Below are 6,000 nucleotides of genomic sequence, written 5' to 3' on the forward strand. Positions count from 1 at the left end.
AGGCACAGCCGTGAGAGCACTGCCAGGTCGCTAGCAGAGTGTGGGGTTCACCACGGTTGGGTTCCTGCCACCACCAGCTCCCTGGGGCTCAGGCCTTCGGGTTTGGCCTGGAGTCACGCCACCAGCTTTCGCGGGCCTGCAGCTCACACAGAGCAGACCATGGGACTTCCCAGGAGCCAGTCCCTAAGAGGAGGTCTGTCCTTAGATCTACATGTATCCTACTGGTTGGGTTTCTCTGGAGGACACTGATGACCTCAAGGAGACAGGAAACTGACAGGGAGGGAAGGGGGGAGGGCGTGAAGGACCTAGGGCGGAGAGGGGCGAAAGCCCTTGAGGCACAGGAGCAGGGAGATGATCTGGGCACACCGCCAGGCCAGAGCGGAGCATATCAGTGCCCTCAGGACCCAGCCAGGTGTGGCTTTGAGCATGGAGGCCTAGAGCACTTTCGGAGAAAAGATTGCAAATGTAGGAAACCTGAGGAATTTGGGAAGCGTAGAAGATGAGGTCATAGAAGGATGCACAAAGCAATGAAAGGCTTCATGCTCCAGGGAAGGGACTTGGATGCTAGGCATTTAATGAGCACGTTTTTCCTTCCTCACCGAGGTCACAGGACTGCTCAGCGACAGGGACGCAAACCTGACACCGGAGCCAGGACTCTGCAGCACTGCAGGGTGTCTGTGGGAAACAGGAATTGCTTGTGTGTCTCCCATTCCAGAGAACCTTGGGACTCCAATATCTTCCTTTTCCTACCATGGAGACCCCGATGTCAGTTGTTTTGGCTCTTCTTGGCTTACAGAGCTCTTTAAGATGCTGGACAAAATCTGTGGATTCCCAGGAAAACTGCAAAAGTCAACAAGATGTCACCCGCTGTTCCCTCGGGTCATGAACTCTTGGAAAGACCACCCGCAGTCCTCAAGTTGATACCTGCTGCATCTCACAGAGGTGGAGCTAAGGTGAGCTACAAGTCGGTCCTGAGATGAAAGAGTGCAGTGGCCCTGATGTGACCCTCCACTATTGGTGCTCAGTTATTAAGGGGCACGTGACAAGCCACCATTTTGCACCTCACGGCCTTGTAGGGAGCAGTCTTGCTGACTGTTGCCTGGATGCCCAGGTGAAGGGGAAGGCATTTGGATGGAAACGGGAGGAGCTGGCCTGGGCAGGGAGCCAGCAGTGTGGCATTCCATGGGCTGCTCGATCCCCACTCAGCTCGTAAAGGTACATCCTGCTGCCCGCACCACGCCAAGTCGGTCAGCTGGCCTGCTGAGGAGCCCTTCGGGAGTGCGTCATCATTTAACAGGTCAGCTCTCTCTGGAAACTTCCAGGGGGTCCTCTTCAGTGTGCACCCAACACAACTCCAGAGAGCCATGCCTGGCTGCGGTGTGGCTAAGTATCCATGCTCCCAATGCCCAGGGGAGTCCCACTGAGCAATGCCTTCGCTCTGCCAAATTAGCACCCATCTCCAGCTGGAAAACATCCTTACCCCCGTGAGGAGAGCAGATTGAGGAGCCTGCCCAGACGGACGAGGGCTGGGAAGCAAGTAGCCCCTGTTCTAGGACACGCTGGCGGCCTCTGAAAAGGCTTGTGGCAGATACCCCCGGGGGATCAGCGAGACCTGAATTAGCTTGCTATCCAGAAGGGCCGCCTTCTCCAGGTCTCCCAGGGGTACCCAGGTTTTCTGTCTTTTCATTCGATGCTCGAGAGACCCAGCCATTGTTTCACGGTGGATTCTTTCCCAGGAAAGGAAACAATCTATTTGCTTCCCCATCTCCTCTCCTATCGCCCCTTTTTCCCCTGAGAAAATAGGAAAACTCTCCAAACAGTAACCACAATAAAGCAGACCTTAATCTTATTAATGATAACAAGAATAGGGGGCATCAAAGTAAAGCAGTTATCATAGTCATTCGGGTGTTAAAATGTACTCAGGCTGGATATGGTGAGAAACCAAGCCCCTTCTGTGGTTTGATGACAATAGCAAAGCCTAATTTCTAGGCAGTTGCTGTATCACCAGATTCCTATCACCCATCTAGAATATTACCATTTCCTATACCACTAGGCCTCATGCTATCTCCTCTAGTCAGGCTCTTTTCATAGTAAGAGTCTGACGTTACAAAAAAAAGGGTTTATTTTGAGGATACCATGGCCAGTGAGAACTGGCACACTGTCAGGGGCTGGAAGGGTTTTGCATGCTGGCTGGGTGGCAGGACCTTACTATCCTGGAATCTCTGCTTCATCCTGGACACCCTCTCTCCACTGCCCAGCTTCCTAGGGAGGTAGCCCACCAGGCTATCTGCAGACCTTTGACATCACATCTCAGATCCCCCTTCCACCTCCAACTGCCTCTTAGTTCCGGTTTTCACGAGAGAAGTGGCTTGGCCCTTGTATTGATTTGCTAGGACTGTCCTTGAATTAGGCCATTTCTGTCCCAATCAGCTGTGGAGAGTGTGTCTTATGTGATAGCACATGGCTAAAAGCAGGGATGACTTGCTTCTCCTAGAAAAGGCCTGGATCTAAGAGACCCCATAACATGTCTCCAGTGCATAGTTTCATATACTCCCACCTACTGTGATCCAGCTATCAAAACACAAGGCCCGAAACCCTTTCACCTCATCCAGAGCCACATCTAGTTGTTGCCCCAGAAACAATAGGGCAATGCCATTTCAGAAACCACTTGCTCATCCCAGTTTCTTCCTTGGTTATATTTAGATCCCTTCTAGGTATTTTTCCTCATTCTGCAATCCAGACGCAAAGCTGTTCATATAACCACAGACAGTATTGATTCCATATGCCAGAGAAACAGAAAGGAACATTGCATGGCAGGTGGAGAGCCACCCCTTCCACTTGGCTCGTGGACCCACACATCCCCATGAGATGGGGACTGCAGCATCCCCGTGACATGTCCTCGGTCTGTCAGAGCTCTGCGGATGTCACGCTGACCTCCTGGTGCTGTACCTCCACAACGAGACCGAGCACCTGGGAGTGGTGGGAGAATCTGGGCGTCCCCCAGTGGCCTCATTTCTTTGTACTGCAGTGAGTTCTGTGAGTCAATGTGACTTTGGGAGCTACTGCCTGCTCGGAGGGTTGTGCCACAATGCAGCTGGTGCCTACTTCACAGAGAGAGCAGCTTGGCTCTGCAGCTCTGGTTTGAGGTTTCAGGATTAATTAAAGGACCCAGACTTCCTGCAACGTCTGAGTGAGACGCACCCCTTTCTTTAGGCTGGGGACCGCAGGATATGCAGCTCCTGCAGAGCCTCTGGGGGCTGCCCATCCGTTCCCACTCCGGCATCCCTTGGCTGATGATTGACAAATGATTTTACATCTGCATGCCCGTGGACCACCATGACTTGGAGGAGCCAGCTCTCAAAAGCTGCAGTTGGAGAGGTGAGGCTTAGAACCTCACCCCCTGTTTTGAGAGAAATCTTCTGCATCCGTGGATGTTTTGTTGCCCTTGTCTAGTTTGGATTAATACTTAGTCTAGAGGCACACACCTGTTCATCTACATTTCCTCTCTTACAGCACTAAACTATGTTTTCTACCTTTATCTTGCATCTACCTACCACTTCAGCATTTTATTAAAATTAAAAATAATAATAATAAAGGGAGAAATGTGGGATCCACATATAAATCAAGTATAAAAATCAAACGAATATTCATATCTGACCTGATTGTTTATAATTCATAATGCGTGATCAAAACCGAAAGTTTCTGTGATGACTGCCCTTGTACTGTTCACCATGTAAGAACTTATTCATTATGTAAGAATTCATTCACCATGTAAGAACTTGTTTGTTATGCTTCAGAAGATTGGAGACTGAAGAGAACTAGGCTTGAGATGGATTAATGACTGTGCATTGAGCATTGACCCCCCTATACAGAATTTTATTGTTGTTAACAACCATTTGATCAATAAATATGAGAGATGCCCTCTCAAAAAATAATAATAATAATAATAAGGGAGAAATGTGGGATTCACATATAAATCAAGTATAAAAATCAAACGAATATTCACATTTGACCTGATTGTTTATAGTACATAATGCATGATCAAAACCGAAAGTTTCTGTGATGAATGCCCTTGCACTGTTCACCATGTAAGAATTTATTCAGTATGTAAGAATTTGTTCACCATGTGAGAACTTGTTCGTTGTGCTTCAGAAGATTGGAGACTATTGAGAATTAGGCTTGGGGTTGATTAATGATTGTGCATTGAGTCCTCTGTACAGAATTTTATTGCTGTTAACAACCATTTGATCAATAAATATGAGAGATGCCCTCTCAAAAAAAAGAAAAAGCTGCAGTTGGGCACCAAAGACCACTGTTCCAAGGCCTTCGTTGCTTACCAATAACTGAGACTGGCCCCCGTGCTATTGGGCAGGGGCTGGAGGGGCAGCATGGAAGAGCCTGTCCATGAGTGCTTCTCCTCCTGGACCTCATTTCAACCCTGTTGCCCAATTGGAGGCTGGACAGCTTTATCATAAAAGAGGTGGGGCAGGCACTGTGAGCACACAGTGCAGGCTGTCATTATGTTACACGAAACTCAATGACGTTTATAAATAAACTCATTTCATCAAGCTGCCAATGGCCTGGCATTTCCATACACAGTACCACTCCCTCCACTCAGGGCCCTGGAGGGCCATACTCTGCTTCCCCAGCCGTGATCTCACTTGATCCCCCAAACCGTCTTTGAGTCTGGTTTTAGGATGTCCCATCTAAAAATTGGGGAAACTGAGGTAGAGACCATTTAAGTAATTTATTCAGGGCAACAAGGCAAGAATAAGGGCCTTAATTACCTAATTTCTAACTATCATGGGTCTTCAGTTGGATGTGAGCAGCTCTCTCCAGTTTTAGCAGGGAGCTGTGTCCATGAGGCATATTTCTCAAGAAAGGGGGGACAGCATCAATGCTTAAGAAGGTCACCCTGCTTACGCCTCCTGTCGCCCTGGTTGCCTGCCTTGGCTTCCTCGTTCTCTTTGTTAGAAAGTCGCTTCCTCTCTTCTGTGCTCACTGCACATCCTTATGCTGGAGGCAAAAGGAATCATTAACCCCTAGGCTAGACCATCCCTTTGTCCCAAGCACTTGGAATCCTCCCTGAACTCTTTCATCCCTTTTTCTACTTCCCTTTGATGCAGGCCTTTGTCACTGGGAGCATGTGCTTGTTAGTTGCTGTTCTAAAGACTTCGACGTAATTTCAGTCCCAGCTTCTGCAAAAAGGATGAATTTGGAGGGAGGCCGCCCACCAGCCCCTACTTCATGTGTTTGCACCATGGCTTTCCAGCAGTCATTGTCCCGTATATGAAAATGCAAACTCATATTTTGACAGCTGGCAGTGTCTTTGATATTGCAAGACATCATTTGGAACAAGGTGGATGACAGCAGATGGGCAGCAGCTGGTCGGTGCTGTGGCCACCCCTGGGGGTGCTGGGGTGGGTCTGGGGGCGGGGCCTGCACGTTTGGGTCTGTCTTGGGTTTTGCCAAACTGCCTGGGCTGGATATCATTAGGCTACAAGCACCGAACTCCTGTTTTGTTAGAACCAGGAGCTCCCGGCACCAGGGAAGAGCGAAGGAGAGCCGGCAAAGAGGTGAGGAGGGAAACAAAGGAGAGGAGCGGGAGCACCCCAACAACAGGCAGAGCCACGTGGGAGGGAAATCCCAGGAAGAGAAAGGGGGAGACGGGGAGGCGGGGACAAGGCGCTTGATACCTGGAGGGACTGATTGCCCGGGTCAGGCTCTGTCTGGTCCGTGTGGGCTGTTACAACAAAATACCCCAGACTGGGTGGAATGCAAACAACAGAAGGTTATTTCTTACCGTTCTGGAGGCTGGAAGGCCGAGATGAGGGGCCCAGCGTGGCTGGGTTCTGGTGAGAGATGGCACCTTCTCGCTCTGTCCTCATCTGGTGGAAGGAAGGGGTGCGGGAGCTCTCCGGGGTCTTCTGGCTAAGGACACCAATCCCAGTCAAGAGGCTCTGCCCTCATGACCTAAGCACCTCCCGGGGCCCCACCTTC

The sequence above is a fragment of the Manis javanica genome, chromosome 9, assembly GCF_040802235.1.
Source record: "Manis javanica isolate MJ-LG chromosome 9, MJ_LKY, whole genome shotgun sequence".
Lineage (NCBI taxonomy): Eukaryota > Metazoa > Chordata > Mammalia > Pholidota > Manidae > Manis > Manis javanica.